General features: G+C 43.3%; 15 non-coding genes and 1 pseudogene across 15 annotated transcripts; 10 read left to right on the forward strand and 6 right to left on the reverse strand.

Annotated features, from left to right (window-relative positions):
• Window positions 1–1,091: 1,091 nt before the first annotated feature.
• On the forward strand, window positions 1,092–1,178 carry trnay-gua (transfer RNA tyrosine (anticodon GUA)). Its single transcript is given in 2 exon segments — window positions 1,092–1,128; window positions 1,143–1,178. It is a non-coding gene; the product is annotated as a tRNA-Tyr (tRNA).
• A 517-nt stretch (window positions 1,179–1,695) lies between these two features.
• trnaw-cca (transfer RNA tryptophan (anticodon CCA)) lies at window positions 1,696–1,767 on the reverse strand. Its single transcript has one exon. It is a non-coding gene; the product is annotated as a tRNA-Trp (tRNA).
• A 1,181-nt stretch (window positions 1,768–2,948) lies between these two features.
• trnay-gua (transfer RNA tyrosine (anticodon GUA)) lies at window positions 2,949–3,035 on the forward strand. The gene is given in 2 exon segments: window positions 2,949–2,985; window positions 3,000–3,035. It is a non-coding gene; the product is annotated as a tRNA-Tyr (tRNA).
• A 517-nt stretch (window positions 3,036–3,552) lies between these two features.
• trnaw-cca (transfer RNA tryptophan (anticodon CCA)) lies at window positions 3,553–3,624 on the reverse strand. Its single transcript has one exon. It is a non-coding gene; the product is annotated as a tRNA-Trp (tRNA).
• A 565-nt stretch (window positions 3,625–4,189) lies between these two features.
• trnay-gua (transfer RNA tyrosine (anticodon GUA)) lies at window positions 4,190–4,276 on the forward strand. The gene is given in 2 exon segments: window positions 4,190–4,226; window positions 4,241–4,276. It is a non-coding gene; the product is annotated as a tRNA-Tyr (tRNA).
• Window positions 4,277–4,793: 517 nt separating this feature from the next.
• On the reverse strand, window positions 4,794–4,865 carry trnaw-cca (transfer RNA tryptophan (anticodon CCA)). Its single transcript has one exon. It is a non-coding gene; the product is annotated as a tRNA-Trp (tRNA).
• A 565-nt stretch (window positions 4,866–5,430) lies between these two features.
• On the forward strand, window positions 5,431–5,517 carry trnay-gua (transfer RNA tyrosine (anticodon GUA)). The gene is given in 2 exon segments: window positions 5,431–5,467; window positions 5,482–5,517. It is a non-coding gene; the product is annotated as a tRNA-Tyr (tRNA).
• A 517-nt stretch (window positions 5,518–6,034) lies between these two features.
• On the reverse strand, window positions 6,035–6,106 carry trnaw-cca (transfer RNA tryptophan (anticodon CCA)). The gene has a single exon. It is a non-coding gene; the product is annotated as a tRNA-Trp (tRNA).
• Window positions 6,107–7,287: 1,181 nt separating this feature from the next.
• Window positions 7,288–7,374, forward strand: trnay-gua (transfer RNA tyrosine (anticodon GUA)). Its single transcript is given in 2 exon segments — window positions 7,288–7,324; window positions 7,339–7,374. It is a non-coding gene; the product is annotated as a tRNA-Tyr (tRNA).
• Window positions 7,375–7,891: 517 nt separating this feature from the next.
• Window positions 7,892–7,963, reverse strand: trnaw-cca (transfer RNA tryptophan (anticodon CCA)). The gene has a single exon. It is a non-coding gene; the product is annotated as a tRNA-Trp (tRNA).
• A 243-nt stretch (window positions 7,964–8,206) lies between these two features.
• Window positions 8,207–8,384, forward strand: LOC141348650 (small nucleolar RNA U3; annotated as a pseudogene).
• Window positions 8,385–9,495: 1,111 nt separating this feature from the next.
• LOC141285372 (U4 spliceosomal RNA) lies at window positions 9,496–9,635 on the reverse strand. Its single transcript, XR_012338592.1, has one exon. It is a non-coding gene; the product is annotated as a U4 spliceosomal RNA (small nuclear RNA).
• A 6,007-nt stretch (window positions 9,636–15,642) lies between these two features.
• On the forward strand, window positions 15,643–15,724 carry trnal-aag (transfer RNA leucine (anticodon AAG)). The gene has a single exon. It is a non-coding gene; the product is annotated as a tRNA-Leu (tRNA).
• Window positions 15,725–16,772: 1,048 nt separating this feature from the next.
• Window positions 16,773–16,854, forward strand: trnal-uag (transfer RNA leucine (anticodon UAG)). Its single transcript has one exon. It is a non-coding gene; the product is annotated as a tRNA-Leu (tRNA).
• Window positions 16,855–17,884: 1,030 nt separating this feature from the next.
• trnal-aag (transfer RNA leucine (anticodon AAG)) lies at window positions 17,885–17,966 on the forward strand. Its single transcript has one exon. It is a non-coding gene; the product is annotated as a tRNA-Leu (tRNA).
• A 1,047-nt stretch (window positions 17,967–19,013) lies between these two features.
• trnal-uag (transfer RNA leucine (anticodon UAG)) lies at window positions 19,014–19,095 on the forward strand. The gene has a single exon. It is a non-coding gene; the product is annotated as a tRNA-Leu (tRNA).
• Window positions 19,096–19,969: the final 874 nt, after the last annotated feature.

Raw genomic sequence — 19,969 nt, forward strand, 5'->3', positions numbered from 1 at the left:
TGGACTTTATACTCAGGAGATCAAAAACAGATCGTCTGACCTCAAGGTGATTTGGAGCCAGACACTCTACCGTTGCACTACAAGATAGCGGAAAAATTATTTAGTGTTTCATGCTAAAGCACTTTGATAAACTATGCAAATCCGCTAGTCTTTACACTCACAAAGTCAAGAACAGTTCGCTTGACCTCAACTTAATTGGAACACGCAACCTCCCGATCCGGGGTCAGGCGCACTCTGTCGCGGCCACGAGGTCGAGAAAACAAGTCGGCGTTCCTTGCTTAATTGCTTTGATTCAATTTGCAAATCAGTCACGGTAAAGGGCTGTAGACTTTATACTATGGATGTCAAGAAGAGATCAACTGATGTGATTGGAACCTGCAACCGTCTGATCTGGATTCAGCCAAGCTACCGTTGCACCCCAACAGTGTTGCCAGACGTACGATAATTATCGTATTTGTACCATAATTTTGACCTCTGTACGATGTACGATCAATAATACCACAATGTACGATAATTTCTGAATTTTGTGACACCATGGTCGTTGTAATTATAGAGCTTCTATTCTCAAAGATGTAGTTGTGTGGATCCTACGTCTACCTTCATGATTGTGAGGAGACGTGAACGTGGTGTTACGCATCCAATCTTACGTCTTCTCAACCAATCATCGTGGAGAATGGCTCTCTCTCACGAGCACAAGTTAACGTTCCTGTCGCACTTAGGTCAGTTGTTTCAAAACTGAGGTTGTTAGTTTAAAAATAAAGTATAGAAATTGAGTGCTGAAAAGGATAAATAGCTGTAACATCTAGATAAATAGCTGTATTTTGAACGTTTGACTCGGGTAAGATAATTAGTTTTTATCATTACAATAAGGTATAGAAAATGAGTGCTGAAAAGGACAATAGCTGTAACATCTAGATAAATAGCCGATCTTTATTTTGAACGTTTGACTTAAATATGATAATTTTCTCCCAAATACGATAATTTTGAGCTTCTGGTACGATACTTGGACATTTCCAATCTGGCAACACTGTACCCCAAGACACCACAAACCTATCTGGTGTTTCCTGCTTAAGCCACCTTTTGTCATCCTGCCTTCGATAGCTCAGCTGGTAGAGCGGAGGACTGTAGATGATACATTGGCTATCCTTAGGTCGCTGGTTCGATTCCGGCTCGAAGGAGCTGGCTTTTGAATTCGGCACGTAGATGTTTCCACGATTTCTTCAGAGTTTGCAGGGCAAGATATGCAAAAGCAACACGTCAAGAGGCAGATCTGTCACAGTACACAATGACAGGAATGGTTATTACATGAGATCTCAGGCTTAATAAAAATAACAGGTCAAGATACAAATCTATCACAGTACACTGGTGATTTTCAATCCTGATCCTGGGGACCCCCTGCTCTGGGCTGTGTTTCCCAAAAGCGTTGCAATCCTTCATACAACGTAGACGCATTGAAACCAATAGAGTTGCAATCAACTTAGGCTTACGATGACTCTGGAAGACGCGGCCCTGCATTTTTGTCTGTCTCCTTTTTCTGACACACCCAGATGAGCTCATGGAGCTCTCTCCTAACTAGCTAATGATCTTAATCAGGTGTGTTTAATAAGGGAGACATACAGAGCGGTGGGATTGGAAACCACTGCAGCACACAACGACAGGACTTCTTTTCACATTAGAAGTCAACAAGAAATCACGTGACCCCGACGTGATTTGAACACGCAACCTTCTGATCTGGAGTCAGACGCGCTTCCGTTGCGCCACGAGGTCCTGAACCCAGAGGTGATGTATTTTGCTTAACCCCCTTGACACAGAATGCAACTCAGTAAATATACGGTGCTCAAGGAACACTCTTGATGTTGGACTTTATACTCAGGAGATCAAAAACAGATCGTCTGACCTCAAGGTGATTTGGAGCCAGACACTCTACCGTTGCACTACAAGATAGCGGAAAAATTATTTAGTGTTTCATGCTAAAGCACTTTGATAAACTATGCAAATCCGCTAGTCTTTACACTCACAAAGTCAAGAACAGTTCGCTTGACCTCAACTTAATTGGAACACGCAACCTCCCGATCCGGGGTCAGGCGCACTCTGTCGCGGCCACGAGGTCGAGAAAACAAGTCGGCGTTCCTTGCTTAATTGCTTTGATTCAATTTGCAAATCAGTCACGGTAAAGGGCTGTAGACTTTATACTATGGATGTCAAGAAGAGATCAACTGATGTGATTGGAACCTGCAACCGTCTGATCTGGATTCAGCCAAGCTACCGTTGCACCCCAACAGTGTTGCCAGACGTACGATAATTATCGTATTTGTACCATAATTTTGACCTCTGTACGATGTACGATCAATAATACCACAATGTACGATAATTTCTGAATTTTGTGACACCATGGTCGTTGTAATTATAGAGCTTCTATTCTCAAAGATGTAGTTGTGTGGATCCTACGTCTACCTTCATGATTGTGAGGAGACGTGAACGTGGTGTTACGCATCCAATCTTACGTCTTCTCAACCAATCATCGTGGAGAATGGCTCTCTCTCACGAGCACAAGTTAACGTTCCTGTCGCACTTAGGTCAGTTGTTTCAAAACTGAGGTTGTTAGTTTAAAAATAAAGTATAGAAATTGAGTGCTGAAAAGGATAAATAGCTGTAACATCTAGATAAATAGCTGTATTTTGAACGTTTGACTCGGGTAAGATAATTAGTTTTTATCATTACAATAAGGTATAGAAAATGAGTGCTGAAAAGGACAATAGCTGTAACATCTAGATAAATAGCCGATCTTTATTTTGAACGTTTGACTTAAATATGATAATTTTCTCCCAAATACGATAATTTTGAGCTTCTGGTACGATACTTGGACATTTCCAATCTGGCAACACTGTACCCCAAGACACCACAAACCTATCTGGTGTTTCCTGCTTAAGCCACCTTTTGTCATCCTGCCTTCGATAGCTCAGCTGGTAGAGCGGAGGACTGTAGATGATACATTGGCTATCCTTAGGTCGCTGGTTCGATTCCGGCTCGAAGGAGCTGGCTTTTGAATTCGGCACGTAGATGTTTCCACGATTTCTTCAGAGTTTGCAGGGCAAGATATGCAAAAGCAACACGTCAAGAGGCAGATCTGTCACAGTACACAATGACAGGAATGGTTATTACATGAGATCTCAGGCTTAATAAAAATAACAGGTCAAGATACAAATCTATCACAGTACACTGGTGATTTTCAATCCTGATCCTGGGGACCCCCTGCTCTGGGCTGTGTTTCCCAAAAGCGTTGCAATCCTTCATACAACGTAGACGCATTGAAACCAATAGAGTTGCAATCAACTTAGGCTTACGATGACTCTGGAAGACGCGGCCCTGCATTTTTGTCTGTCTCCTTTTTCTGACACACCCAGATGAGCTCATGGAGCTCTCTCCTAACTAGCTAATGATCTTAATCAGGTGTGTTTAATAAGGGAGACATACAGAGCGGTGGGATTGGAAACCACTGCAGCACACAACGACAGGACTTCTTTTCACATTAGAAGTCAACAAGAAATCACGTGACCCCGACGTGATTTGAACACGCAACCTTCTGATCTGGAGTCAGACGCGCTACCGTTGCGCCACGAGGTCCTGAACCCAGAGGTGATGTATTTTGCTTAACCCCCTTGACACAGAATGCAAATCAGTAAATATACGGTGCTCAAGGAACACTCTTGATGTTGGACTTTATACTCAGGAGATCAAAAACAGATCGTCTGACCTCTAGGTGATTTGGAGCCAGACACTCTACCGTTGCACTACAAGATAGCGGAAAAATTATTTAGTGTTTCATGCAAAAGCACTTTGATAAACTATGCAAATCCGCTAGTCTTTACACTCACAAAGTCAAGAACAGTTCGCTTGAACTCAACATAATTGGAACACGCAACCTCCCGATCCGGGGTCAGGCGCACTCTGTCGCGGCCACGAGGTCGAGAAAACAAGTCGGCGTTCCTTGCTTAATTGCTTTGATTCAATTTGCAAATCAGTCACGGTAAAGGGCTGTAGACTTTATACTATGGATGTCAAGAAGAGATCAACTGATGTGATTGGAACATGCAACCGTCTGATCTGGATTCAGCCAAGCTACCGTTGTACCCCAAGACACCACAAACCTATCTGGTGTTTCCTGCTTAAGCCACCTTTTGTCATCCTGCCTTCGATAGCTCAGCTGGTAGAGCGGAGGACTGTAGATGATACATTGGCTATCCTTAGGTCGCTGGTTCGATTCCGGCTCGAAGGAGCTGGCTTTTGAATTCGGCACGTAGATGTTTCCACGATTTCTTCAGAGATTCCAGGGCAAGATATGCAAAAGCAACACGTCAAGAGGCAGATCTGTCACAGTACACAATGACAGGAATGGTTATTACATGAGATCTCAGGCTTAATAAAAATAACAGGTCAAGATACAAATCTATCACAGTACACTGGTGATTTTCAATCCTGATCCTGGGGACCCCCTGCTCTGGGCTGTGTTTCCCAAAAGCGTTGCAATCCTTCATACAACGTAGACGCATTGAAACCAATAGAGTTGCAATCAACTTAGGCTTACGATGACTCTGGAAGACGCGGCCCTGCATTTTTGTCTGTCTCCTTTTTCTGACACACCCAGATGAGCTCATGGAGCTCTCTCCTAACTAGCTAATGATCTTAATCAGGTGTGTTTAATAAGGGAGACATACAGAGCGGTGGGATTGGAAACCACTGCAGCACACAACGACAGGACTTCTTTTCACATTAGAAGTCAACAAGAAATCACGTGACCCCGACGTGATTTGAACACGCAACCTTCTGATCTGGAGTCAGACGCGCTACCGTTGCGCCACGAGGTCCTGAACCCAGAGGTGATGTATTTTGCTTAACCCCCTTGACACAGAATGCAACTCAGTAAATATACGGTGCTCAAGGAACACTCTTGATGTTGGACTTTATACTCAGGAGATCAAAAACAGATCGTCTGACCTCAAGGTGATTTGGAGCCAGACACTCTACCGTTGCACTACAAGATAGCGGAAAAATTATTTAGTGTTTCATGCTAAAGCACTTTGATAAACTATGCAAATCCGCTAGTCTTTACACTCACAAAGTCAAGAACAGTTCGCTTGAACTCAACTTAATTGGAACACGCAACCTCCCGATCCGGGGTCAGGCGCACTCTGTCGCGGCCACGAGGTCGAGAAAACAAGTCGGCGTTCCTTGCTTAATTGCTTTGATTCAATTTGCAAATCAGTCACGGTAAAGGGCTGTAGACTTTATACTATGGATGTCAAGAAGAGATCAACTGATGTGATTGGAACCTGCAACCGTCTGATCTGGATTCAGCCAAGCTACCGTTGTACCCCAAGACACCACAAACCTATCTGGTGTTTCCTGCTTAAGCCACCTTTTGTCATCCTGCCTTCGATAGCTCAGCTGGTAGAGCGGAGGACTGTAGATGATACATTGGCTATCCTTAGGTCGCTGGTTCGATTCCGGCTCGAAGGAGCTGGCTTTTGAATTCGGCACGTAGATGTTTCCACGATTTCTTCAGAGATTCCAGGGCAAGATATGCAAAAGCAACACGTCAAGAGGCAGATCTGTCACAGTACACAATGACAGGAATGGTTATTACATGAGATCTCAGGCTTAATAAAAATAACAGGTCAAGATACAAATCTATCACAGTACACTGGTGATTTTCAATCCTGATCCTGGGGACCCCCTGCTCTGGGCTGTGTTTCCCAAAAGCGTTGCAATCCTTCATACAACGTAGACGCATTGAAACCAATAGAGTTGCAATCAACTTAGGCTTACGATGACTCTGGAAGACGCGGCCCTGCATTTTTGTCTGTCTCCTTTTTCTGACACACCCAGATGAGCTCATGGAGCTCTCTCCTAACTAGCTAATGATCTTAATCAGGTGTGTTTAATAAGGGAGACATACAGAGCGGTGGGATTGGAAACCACTGCAGCACACAACGACAGGACTTCTTTTCACATTAGAAGTCAACAAGAAATCACGTGACCCCGACGTGATTTGAACACGCAACCTTCTGATCTGGAGTCAAACGCGCTACCGTTGCGCCACGAGGTCCTGAACCCAGAGGTGATGTATTTTGCTTAACCCCCTTGACACAGAATGCAACTCAGTAAATATACGGTGCTCAAGGAACACTCTTGATGTTGGACTTTATACTCAGGAGATCAAAAACAGATCGTCTGACCTCAAGGTGATTTGGAGCCAGACACTCTACCGTTGCACTACAAGATAGCGGAAAAATTATTTAGTGTTTCATGCTAAAGCACTTTGATAAACTATGCAAATCCGCTAGTCTTTACACTCACAAAGTCAAGAACAGTTCGCTTGAACTCAACTTAATTGGAACACGCAACCTCCCGATCCGGGGTCAGGCGCACTCTGTCGCGGCCACGAGGTCGAGAAAACAAGTCGGCGTTCCTTGCTTAATTGCTTTGATTCAATTTGCAAATCAGTCACGGTAAAGGGCTGTAGACTTTATACTATGGATGTCAAGAAGAGATCAACTGATGTGATTGGAACCTGCAACCGTCTGATCTGGATTCAGCCAAGCTACCGTTGTACCCCAACAGTGTTGCCAGACGTACGATAATTATCGTATTTGTACCATAATTTTGACCTCTGTACGATGTACGATCAATAATACCACAATGTACGATAATTTCTGAATTTTGTGACACCATGGTCGTTGTAATTATAGAGCTTCTATTCTCAAAGATGTAGTTGTGTGGATCCTACGTCTACCTTCATGATTGTGAGGAGACGTGAACGTGGTGTTACGCATCCAATCTTACGTCTTCTCAACCAATCATCGTGGAGAATGGCTCTCTCTCACGAGCACAAGTTAACGTTCCTGTCGCACTTAGGTCAGTTGTTTCAAAACTGAGGTTGTTAGTTTAAAAATAAAGTATAGAAATTGAGTGCTGAAAAGGATAAATAGCTGTAACATCTAGATAAATAGCTGTATTTTGAACGTTTGACTCGGGTAAGATAATTAGTTTTTATCATTACAATAAGGTATAGAAAATGAGTGCTGAAAAGGACAATAGCTGTAACATCTAGATAAATAGCCGATCTTTATTTTGAACATTTGACTTAAATATGATAATTTTCTCCCAAATACGATAATTTTGAGCTTCTGGTACGATACTTGGACATTTCCAATCTGGCAACACTGTACCCCAAGACACCACAAACCTATCTGGTGTTTCCTGCTTAAGCCACCTTTTGTCATCCTGCCTTCGATAGCTCAGCTGGTAGAGCGGAGGACTGTAGATGATACATTGGCTATCCTTAGGTCGCTGGTTCGATTCCGGCTCGAAGGAGCTGGCTTTTGAATACGGCACGTAGATGTTTCCACGATTTCTTCAGAGATTCCAGGGCAAGATATGCAAAAGCAACACGTCAAGAGGCAGATCTGTCACAGTACACAATGACAGGAATGGTTATTACATGAGATCTCAGGCTTAATAAAAATAACAGGTCAAGATACAAATCTATCACAGTACACTGGTGATTTTCAATCCTGATCCTGGGGACCCCCTGCTCTGGGCTGTGTTTCCCAAAAGCGTTGCAATCCTTCATACAACGTAGACGCATTGAAACCAATAGAGTTGCAATCAACTTAGGCTTACGATGACTCTGGAAGACGCGGCCCTGCATTTTTGTCTGTCTCCTTTTTCTGACACACCCAGATGAGCTCATGGAGCTCTCTCCTAACTAGCTAATGATCTTAATCAGGTGTGTTTAATAAGGGAGACATACAGAGCGGTGGGATTGGAAACCACTGCAGCACACAACGACAGGACTTCTTTTCACATTAGAAGTCAACAAGAAATCACGTGATCCCGACGTGATTTGAACACGCAACCTTCTGATCTGGAGTCAAACGCGCTACCGTTGCGCCACGAGGTCCTGAACCCAGAGGTGATGTATTTTGCTTAACCCCCTTGACACAGAATGCAACTCAGTAAATATACGGTGCTCAAGGAACACTCTTGATGTTGGACTTTATACTCAGGAGATCAAAAACAGATCGTCTGACCTCAAGGTGATTTGGAGCCAGACACTCTACCGTTGCACTACAAGATAGCGGAAAAATTATTTAGTGCTTAATTGCTTTGATTCAATTTGCAAATCAGTCACGGTAAAGGGCTGTAGACTATACTATGGATGTCAAGAAGAGATCTGGATTCAGCCAAGTACTTATCTCCACGTCAGATTCCAGCGTGAATCGGGTGTGGAGTAATGGTTTATTTCGTATGCTCCACACCATTGATGAACGTTCTGTGTGGCATTTATGCAGCATAGAAGAAGAGAGTATGATCAGAGTGGTCTTTGAAAATTGTAAATATCAGATCAAAAATCTTGTGAGTAGTTGCGATTGACTGTTTAGCTCACAATTGGTGTATATCTGATGAAACTACTTTTTTTAATCTTTTTTTTTTATTTTACATTTTTGTTGGTGGGTGTCACCATCCTTGAGATTCAGAATGTCAGGATAAGATGTCAGCTGGTTCTATCAACTTAAAGTTGCCATAAAATGCATTGAGAGAATATTTTAATTTGTTCTTTGATATCTACATAGAAGGTATATGGCATAGGAAAGGGCAAACAATCTCCAGAAACGGTTTTACAGGACCATTTACAACCCTAGGATTTGTCCCTAGAATGAAATGCTCTGTTATTGCCTTTTTTGGAAGCTTCATGAATATTAATGAGCTCTGCTCCGATTGGCTGTTTCACAGAGCTGCTCATCTCTATAGCTGGCACATTGATAAAAAATATATATTTAATTAGGAGCTCTAGCCGCTTTTAATATGTGGTTTGTTGAATCTGCCGTTTTGAATCGCAGACATTTTAGTCTCATTACTGTGATCCATGTGCTCTGTGTAAAGTTATAATGCAGACGGAGCTCTTCTTACCACACAAGTTCAGCTGCTTCTCGGTGATACTCTGGATCTGTAAATCATTTGCCATCATCAGCGCAGTTATTTCTCCATCATTCACCATCATCAGCACAGTCATCTCTCTGTTTATGTGGTAAGTGATATCTTTTGTACTGCAATGTAACAGGCTAGTGCTAGCATTAAGCTAACCGTGTCCCTTCAGTGGCTTGCCTTGTTTTACTGATGTACTGACGTTACCGATGATTGGGCGATGCAAATGTTGGAGGCGTAACTATTAACGATCCCGGGACTGATGCGTAACAGTCGGTGTTATGTTGGAATTGACATATAAATCTAGTGTTCTCAAAAGACCACCGAAAAATAGAAGATTTATCCTTATCCTTATATAGATTTATGTCTTGAGAACATATTGACAAAACAACAAATCTTCTGGCTCCGGCACGCTATGATCTGTAGACACCTCTTTGACGAGGACCAACAACCAGCCACTCCAACAAAAGGAAACAAAACGAAGCAAAACTATCTTTTTCAAGAAGCGTCCAGAGAGACCGGCAAAAACTGTCGAAGCTGACTTTATTTCAAATCATCCCGATGGGATATCGGGGAAAGTTTTCAACCAGCAATGATCACACCTCAGATAAACCACACAAGCTACAACATTGCCTCTGCGATAGAATACCGGTGACGGTCGTGACCTTTTTGTGCACCTACGTGGATGTGAACCGACAAGGTGGTAGCAAGCTGGATGAGCCCCAGAGACAGATCATCAGTGAAGACCTCTTCACCTAGACGGCCATCGACGCAAGACTGTGAAAACCAGATCCTCTCCAATCTGACACTGTGGCAACATGGAACTTTTGCATCTACATTAATATTAGTCTGTTTCTTCTTATTCTGAGGTCACCGTAGCCGCCAGATCCATTCTGTATTCCGATCAGATGGTCACTGCAGTCCCCCGGTTCCAGTCCGTACCAAGAGCAGATGGTGGATCAGCACCTTCAGCCGAATGTCAGCGGATACCATGTCAACTAGATGAGCCCTAGAGACAGATCATCAGTAAAGAATGAATCCACATGCCACAGCAAACTCGAGCTGGTGAAAATGTTCATCAAACACCCGCCGCTGACTTCTTTTAAAACGAGCCAGCTTATTGAAGGTGCACAGGATAAACGCCCTGAGAAAGCTGTGCCTCGCAACCCTAAGAACGGCATAGGCGTTAGTGGACACCTGACGCGCGTGCGTGCAAAACACCAGCATTTCACACGTCCCTGGGTGGGCTCGAACCACCAACCTTTCGGTTAACAGCCGAACGCGCTAACCCATTGCGCCAAAGCTGGGGAACAATAGTCTGTTAAGGGGGGGGGAGAAAAGGAAGGAGGGGGAAGAAGGGGGGAAAAGAGAAAAAGAAAGAAAAGAGAGAGAGAAAAGGAAAAAAATGAGGAGAAAAGAAGTGAAAGGGAAATGTATCTCTTTGTCCTTTAAAGCAATGTTTTTGGAGTGTATATTTACAATTAATTATCTGAAAAAAAAAATGTTTTCTCTATTTTCCTGTACATTTATATGGGAGTAAGGATGATCACAAGCTTCCCAGTTCATATTAGTGTTGCCATACATTGAAGTGTTTACTGAATGTTTTATTTAACAGTAAGTATCACATAAATGATGTCCAAATGAATGAAATCATTTTTGAAATAACAAATTAATATTTTATTAGATTTATATTACTGATTATTGATATTTTATTCAAAGTTTTTGCACTTTAAATATATTTCGGCTGTAGTTGTGTTCTAAAACTTATAGTACAAAAAATTGTACATTTATGTATTAAATCATCCCCAAATTTATCAACATTTTTAATAGGGCGTATAACTGTTTAATGATACTGTAACAATGACAAACAAAAAGAGTTATTTGATCATGACCAAACTTTTATTTTTTCAATCAGTCATAGCCAATTATTAATTATTCTTTTTTTTTTTTTTACATTTTTATTCTTATAGTTATGTTGCATGTGCAGAAAACAGAATAACACCTCTTAATAATACTTTCTACAGAAAACAGAACTATACATATAAACAAAACCGTCCAATGTCCATGGCTCTTGTGCATTAACTGCAAGTGAAAAGAACAGAAAGCACAAAACAATACAAATGAATAAAACTTTAAAATATTAATGACTCCTGTGCATGTTTTGCAAGTGCTAAAGAACAGAAAACAAAACTATACTATTAAATAAAACTGTCTTAATGTCCATGGCACTAGTGCATTCATTGCAAGTGCAAAAGAACAGAAAGCAGAAAACAATGCACATAAATAAAACTTTATCCCCTTTATTTTTTGGACTCTTATGGATGGCACAGAGCTTGAAATGGTCTCTATCAGGCGACAACAATCTGACCACTGGGCAAGTGGGGCAGTGGTGGTGAATGTCTGCCTCCACCCCTGGAGTGAACCTGTGTCCAGCCTACTCTGGTGTCTGGCAGCAAACATCACTCTCTTCTTATCGAAATCCAGCAAGTTCTGCCAACTATATTGCTCACCTAAGCAGAGAGAACATATAATACATGGCAAATGAGAAAACAAAACAAGTGGTAGTGTTAACATATGACAGGTCAAGAAGAGAAATTGACCTGCTGGTTGGTGAGACCCAGAGATGGCTGATTCCTGAGCTCCACAAGATACTCTGCAAGGCTGTCCACTTTGTCCAGCACACCAGCACTATGCAAAGCCTGTGAGAAAAATACAAACAAAAAGAAAAAAATGAAATGAACAACATTATGAGTACAGTGAAGTGGGACAAAAAAAAACAAAACAAATAAATAAATATATATTTTTCTATATGTTTTTTTTTGTCGACTTCAGACACAAAGCTACAGGTCAACACAAATTATTATGTTTTCCCTAGAAATTTTACAGTATTACATAAAACATAATTACATACATACATTAAATGAGACATTTACATACCACAGACTCGTCAGGAGATGCTGAGGCACCTGGCGTGAAGGAGGCATCAGGCTGAGTGGAGGACAGAGAGAAGCTTGGGTCATCAGTAAGACTCGACTCAGTAATGTCAAGTGTTTGGTCCTCCCTGAAGCCCTCGTCTTCTTCATCCTCACCTTCATCCACATCCTCCAGCAGGTTCTCTGTCTCTTCTGAGTCAGGGTCCACTACCAGGGGCTGTCCAGTCTGAGCAAGCAGCTCTCCTATGAAAAAATAATAATAAATAAAACACACAAATACAGGATCAGTCAAAAGTTTGGACACATCACTATTTTGTGTCTTATGCTCATCAGTCCTGCATTTATTTAATAAAAAATATAAAAAACATGAATAATATTATAAAATGTTAATACAGTTTAAATTTACAGTTACATATACTTTATATTTAATTTATTTCTGTCATCAACGCTGAATATATTTAGCAATCATTTTAGAAATCATTAAAAAGTTAAATAAAGAACAGCATTAGAAATCAAATAGAAAATCTTCTGTAACGATATACAGTACTGTTCAAAAAAAATTTTTTTAAAGAAATTAATTCTGTTGTTTTTAACTTTTTCATCATCAATGAATTCTGCAAAACGTATCACAGTTTTCATTAAAAAATAAATACAAATATGCAGTACAAATTATATTGCTGTTTTTTCTGTATTTTTGATCAAATAAATGCAGGCTGAATGAGCAAAAGGCACTTCTTTCAAAAACATTAAACACAGCCACGTGTAAAAATGTTTGACAAATAATGTACACATTCATATTCTACAATGAGATACAGGTAACTTTACCTTCTGGTAGAGGTTGTACCACTTCCGCTGCCGTGGTGCTGGTCTGTTGCCTCCAGACGGACAAACCCCAGAGCTGTCAAAAGTCCTCAACCTGGCCATCCACTCGCCATCACCCATGACCTTGTGGCTCTTTGGCTTAGTGCTCATCTAAATATAATAGGGAAATAATAGTTAGTAATGTGCATTTTGCAGGTATTGGACAACTACACAAATGTTTTTAATTTTTTTATAATGATACAACGATATATATTCAAGCTAACTAAATAATGGCACCCATTACAACAATTAAACATTATTTTATTTCTAATAAAGCAAAACAAGGTTACAGATTTATTTAAACTTTTTAACATTTTAACGACAATTATACATATAAATATTTGAATATGAAATTACTACATGCAGTTACGATGGGGATAATATTATTGTTTTGTTTGGTTTACAGTTAGTTGCATCCAATTATGCATAATTTACTGTTATTACTATAGTAAATACATATAGCATATATTAATCACAATGTGAAATAAAGTACATTGTTAGTTAAAAGCTGTGGTTATACATTTGATAATCAATCTGAGAAAAACAAAACAAAAAAACAAAGAACATAGTAAGTACACTTTACTTAAACCATGGTTAATTTTTGTAAGGGATGTCTATATAACATTGCATTTTCATTTAAATTATTATTTGCATCTGAGTTTATATAAATAGTAATCCATCTGCAAACACAAAACTTGATTACTACATTCACACATAGCAAAATCACATTAAATGTTAATTAGAAATGATAATGTCTACAACTAAACATATTTTTTAAATCCAAATCAAACTTTAAATAGAATAGATGTGTTTACTATGCAAAACTACAGGCAAATGGTGTTTTATATGTGAGATTATAGGCAAATCATGGAAACAAAACATGATTACTACACTTTCACTATAGCAAAAGAATGGAAAATTACTTGTTTTTTTTTCATTCATATTTTTATTTATAGTAAGACTGTGTTTACACTTAAAGAACGAGTAAACTGAGTTTAATAAGTACGATTACAGGCACAATTATGTTTAATATGTGAGATTTTAGGCAAGTCATGAAAAGAAAACATGATTACTACACTTTCACTATAGTAAAGCCATGGTAAATGACGACAAACACAAGCACAACGTTTTTTGTTGTTACTGTTCATTCAGATTTTCATTTATAGTAAGACTGTGTTCATACAGTTGTAATCGATCAGCCAAAAACACAACATGGTTACTACGCTTTCACTATAGTAAAAATAAGGTAAATTGTCATAAGGGATGACTGCACTTACAGCTGAAACACGTTTTTTTCCCCATTTAAATCGAATTTAAGAACGTGTAAATGGACTTTAGAAAGTTAGATTACATTTAAACGGTGTTTCATTATGGGCAATTCGCGAGTCAAAAGTTTGTGAACGCCAAACACGGATGAACGACGGACGAAAACGTAACGAGTTACCAATTGAGAACATTGTAAACAGAGAGGAGGAAAGTAGAAAACATGTATTACTTACTTTGAAAAGTTATCCTATATTCCGTTCGTCTGATTTTTGAACCTGACTTAGAATGAAACTAAGCATGGTGAGTGGCTCTCAACAATGGAGCTCGAGCGATGCGATTGGCGCCTCGTCCATTCTCACAATGGACGGCGAGCGACGCGATTGGCTCTCATCCATTCTCACAATGGACGGCGAGCGACGCGATTGGCTCTCGTCCATTCTCACAATGGACGGCGAGATCGGCGATTGGACGAGGAGACGGCCGCGGAAACAGACGATCCTGCTCCAGGTAGGATTTAGGTTCCAGTCTCTTTGGGGGCGTGGGTTCGAATCCCATCGCTGCCAGCAGCCATTTTAACCAAGGCAGGGAGGCCCTCTAACCCGCTTGGCAGCGGGAATATTTCACGCAAACAGCATCAGACTGCAGCAGTTCTGCAGAGTAAGTATTAGGGAGGCCGTTCCACCTGTCGAAGAGACCCTTGGAGCGCAACCCGACGAGGTAGCATGGCCGCGCGGTCCAATGCTACGTACACACCAAACGGGAATATGCGTCTGGTCCGAGTGTCTAGTTCGCGCGAATGGCGCGAATTGAGCGTCTGGCGCGTTAAGCGCGAATCTTGTCGCGTCTGACAAGAATTCGCGTCTGCTGCCCGAGGTGAAAATTCTGAACTTCTGCGTCAATTCGCGCCGCGTTAACCAATCAGGAGCCTGCTTGATGCTGACCCCCACTCCACAGGAAGGGGGCCACCAGGAGTAGGACTGCATACGCCTGTATAAAGGATGCCTTTACGGCGGCGAATTACAAGGCATCAGCTTGCGGCGAAGCGCGACAAGAAAAAAAAAAGGGCCCACGAAGATGAATGTGCCAGGGTAGCGTGGCTGATTGGTCTAAGGCGCTGGATTAAGGCCCCAGTCTCTTCGGGGGCGTGGGTTTGAATCCCACTACTGCCAAGACAGGGTTTCGGAAGGCTATTGTGACAGAGTCTGCCAAGACAGAGTTTCTGAAACCTACACAAAAAAAAAAAACGTTCTTTGTCCCCACTCCAGAGGCTTTGCAAAGAAGGTCTGTCGGCCGATGTTTTCTCTATCTTTGGGGTGGGGGAAGAGGGCAGAAAAGGGCCCACGGAGGTGAACATTCCAGGGTAGTGTGGCCGAGAGGTCTAAGGTGTTCAATTTAGGCTCCAGTCTCCTCTGGGGCGTGGGTTCAAATCCCATTGCTGCCAGCAGCCATTTTAACCAAGGCAGGGAGGCCCTCTAACCCGCTTGGGAGCGGGCTTGTTTTACGCAAACAGGATTAGACTGGAGCCGTTCTACAGAGTCAGTATTAGGGAGGCCGTTTGACCTGTCGTAAAGACCCTTGGAACGCACAATAACAAGGTAGCGTGGCTGAGCGGTCTAAGGCGCTGGATTAAGGCTCCAGTCTCTTCGGAGACGTGGGTTCGAATCCCACCGCTGCCAGAGAAGTCTTTTGGAAAGCTTCTGAGGCTGCTAAGCGACTGGAGAAGTGACGCTGCATGCTCATCCAAACTAAGCCGCTTTCGCATTCTTTGCAATTTAGCAAAGTCAGTGCTGGAAGCTTGTCCCAGCCTCTGCTCCATTCCAACAGAGGCCCACCAATAATTTACAATCATAGGAGAGGTGCAATAAAAAACAAACAAACAACTCAACGAATTTAAAAATTATATTAATGAAAAACAATGAGTAGTCTACAAGAATGGAGACAGCCAATGTAACTCATGGAAAGTTTTGGGTGAAATAACAGCTGCCTGATCATTTTGATTTTAAATGCAACACAGCTGGCTATCGTTTTCACATAAGCCCCAAAGGCCTTGATTAGCGGATTCAGGTGTGCTTGATCAGAGATGGACCTCCACTCCACAGGAAGGGGGCCACCAGGAGTAGGACTGCATACGCTGTATTAAGGATGCCTTTACGGCGGCGAATTACAAGGCATCAGCTTGTGGCGAAGCGCAACCCAAATACAGCGACGATGATCCCTACACCGCTGTTCTGCTCTCCAGAGCAAATACAGAGCGGTGACACTCTCGATAAATGATCGATCAACAACAGACATCTTGTAAAAAGATGGCTGCCAACGGGGTTCGAAACTTTTTGAAACTTTCGCCTCTGACGCACCTGACGCGCGTAATTTTCGCTTCAAACTTTTGTTTTTATGCGCGTCCATTTCGCTCTTGACGGGCGAATTAACACAAAGTGGTCACGCATATAAATAGAAGCGGCAGGTGCGAATTTAGACGCGTATTCGCGTTTGGTGTGAACGTAGCATAAGGCGCTGGATTAAGGCTCCAGTTTCTTCGGGGGTGTGGGTTTGAATCCCACTGCTGCCAAGACAGAGTTTTGGAAGGCTATTGTGCGTACGCAAAAAAAAAAGGTTCTTTGCCCGCATTCCAGAGGCTTTGCATAGAAGGTCTGGCGGCCGACGTTCTCTCTATGTTTGGGGCGGGGGAAGAGGGCAGAAAACGGCCCACGAAAGTGCAAGTCCCAGGGTAGCGTGGCCGAGTGGTCTAAGGCGCTGGATTTAGGCTCCAGTCTCTTCGGGGGCGTGGGTTCGAATCCCATCGCTGCCAGCAGCCATTTTAACCAAGGCAGGGAGGCCCTCTAACCCGCTTGGCAGCGGGAATATTTCACGCAAACAGCATCAGACTGCAGCAGTTCTGCAGAGTAAGTATTAGGGAGGCCGTTCCACCTGTCGAAGAGACCCTTGGAGCGCAACCCGACGAGGTAGCATGGCCGCGCGGTCCAATGCTACGTACACACCAAACGGGAATATGCGTCTGGTCCGAGTGTCTAGTTCGCGCGAATGGCGCGAATTGAGCGTCTGGCGCGTTAAGCGCGAATCTTGTCGCGTCTGACAAGAATTCGCGTCTGCTGCCCGAGGTGAAAATTCTGAACTTCTGCGTCAATTCGCGCCGCGTTAACCAATCAGGAGCCTGCTTGATGCTGACCCCCACTCCACAGGAAGGGGGCCACCAGGAGTAGGACTGCATACGCCTGTATAAAGGATGCCTTTACGGCGGCGAATTACAAGGCATCAGCTTGCGGCGAAGCGCGACAAGAAAAAAAAAAGGGCCCATGAAGGTGAATGTGCCAGGGTAGCGTGGCTGATTGGTCTAAGGCGCTGGATTAAGGCCCCAGTCTCTTCGGGGGCGTGGGTTTGAATCCCACTACTGCCAAGACAGGGTTTCGGAAGGCTATTGTGACAGAGTCTGCCAAGACAGAGTTTCGGAAACCTACACAAAAAAAAAAACGTTCTTTGTCCCCACTCCAGAGGCTTTGCAAAGAAGGTCTGTCGGCCGATGTTTTCTCTATCTTTGGGGTGGGGGAAGAGGGCAGAAAAGGGCCCACGGAGGTGAACATTCCAGGGTAGTGTGGCCGAGAGGTCTAAGGCGTTCAAATTAGGCTCCAGTCTCCTCGGGGGCGTGGGTTCAAATCCCATTGCTGCCAGCAGACATTTTAACCAAGGCAGGGAGGCCCTCTAACCCGCTTGGGAGCGGGCTTGTTTTACGCAAACAGGATTAGACTGGAGCCGTTCTGCAGAGTCAGTATTAGGGAGGCCGTTTGACCTGTCGTAAAGACCCTTGGAACGCACCATGACACGGTAGCGTGGCCGAGCGGTCTAAGGCGCTGGATTAAGGCTCCAGTCTCTTCGGGGGCGTGGGTTCGAATCCCACCGCTGCCAGAGAAGTCTTTTGGAAAGCTTCTGAGGCTGCTAAGCGACTGGAGAAGTGACGCTGCATGCTCATCCAAACTAAGCCGCTTTCGCATTCTTTGCAATTTAGCAAAGTCAGTGCTGGAAGCTTGTCCCAGCCTCTGCTCCATTCCAACAGAGGCCCACCAATAATTTACAATCATAGGAGAGGTGCAATAAAAAACAAACAAACAACTCAACGAATTTAAAAATTATATTAATGAAAAACAATGAGTAGTCTACAAGAATGGAGACAGCCAATGTAACTCATGGAAAGTTTTGGGTGAAATAACAGCTGCCTGATCATTTTGATTTTAAATGCAACACAGCTGGCTATCGTTTTCACATAAGCCCCAAAGGCCTTGATTAGCGGATTCAGGTGTGCTTGATCAGAGATGGACCTCCACTCCACAGGAAGGGGGCCACCAGGAGTAGGACTGCATACCCTGTATTAAAGATGCCTTTACGGCAGCGAATTACAAGGCATCAGCTTGTGGCGAAGCACAACCCAAATACAGCGACGATGATCCCTACACCGCTGTTCTGCTCTCCAGAATAAATACAGAGCGGTGACACTCTCGATAAATGACCGATCAACAACAGACATCTTGTAAAAAGATGGCTGCCAACGGGGTTCGAAACTTTTTGAAACTTTCGCCTCTGACGCACCTGACGCGCGTAATTTTCGCTTCAAACTTTTGTTTTTATGCGCGTCCATTTCGCTCTTGACGGGCGAATTAACACAAAGTGGTCACGCGTATAAATAGAAGCGGCAGGTGCGAATTTAGACGCGTATTCGCGTTTGGTGTGAACGTAGCATAAGGCGCTGGATTAAGGCTCCAGTTTCTTCGGGGGTGTGGGTTTGAATCCCACTGCTGCCAAGACAGAGTTTTGGAAGGCTATTGTGCGTACACAAAAAAAAAGGTTCTTTGCCCGCATTCCAGAGGCTTTGCATAGAAGGTCTGGCGGCCGACGTTCTCTCTATATTTGGGGCGGGGGAAGAGGGCAGAAAACGGCCCACGAAAGTGCAAATCCCAAGGTAGCGTGGCTGAGTGGTCTAAGGCGCTGGATTTAGGCTCCAGTCTCTTCGGGGGCGTGGGTTCGAATCCCATCGCTGCCAGCAGCCATTTTAACCAAGGCAGGGAGGCCCTCTAACCCGCTTGGCAGCGGGATTATTTCACGCAAACAGGATTAGACTGCAGCCGTTCTGCATAGTCAGTATTACGGAGGCCGTTCCACCTGTCGAAGAGACCCTTGGAGCGCAACCCGATGAGGTAGCATGGCCGAGCGGTCTAATGCTACGTTCACACCAAATGCGAATATGCTTCTGGTCCGAGTGATTTCAATGTTAAGTCAATGGTAAGACGTGTTTACACGCGCGTGGAGTTCTTTCGGCGCGAATTGAGCGTCTGGTGCGTTAAGCGCGAATTTTGCTTTTTTGTGAATCACGAGTTTGAAACGAATTGGCGTCTGCTGCCTGAGCTTCTGCGTCAATTCGCGCCCGCGTTAACGGATCTCAGAATCAGAATCAGAATGAGCTTTATTGCCAAGTATGCTTGCGCATACAAGGAATTTGTTTCAGTGTTATTAGCTTCCAGTACACAGAGACGCACAGGCAATAAAATAAGAGAATAAGAAAAATACACATATGTAAGCATAAATCAGGGGTCTCAAACTCCAATTGCGGCCCGCAGGAAGATAGTTTGTGGCCTCCGCCTTAATATGAAAGTTTAATGTTACTGCGGCCCGCGAGTTTGATGTGTATGGGATTTTACAGTGTTGTGTGCAGGGCTGAGCGAACCTACCAATCACGGTGGGGTTTATGGCTTTTGGGGGTGGTCATCGGCAGGGCTTGAAGCAAGCAGAGAAACATTTCTCAATGAGTGAAATTTACAGTAGCGTTGCCATGGAGGGTTTTCTTTCATGCCTGGCTGGCTGCCTCGTTTCTATTGGGCACACGCAGATATTTGTCCCAGCGCGCTGCATTCACAACA

Source organism: Garra rufa, chromosome 1 (genome assembly GCF_049309525.1).
Source record: "Garra rufa chromosome 1, GarRuf1.0, whole genome shotgun sequence".
In the NCBI taxonomy this organism is placed as follows: domain Eukaryota; kingdom Metazoa; phylum Chordata; class Actinopteri; order Cypriniformes; family Cyprinidae; genus Garra; species Garra rufa.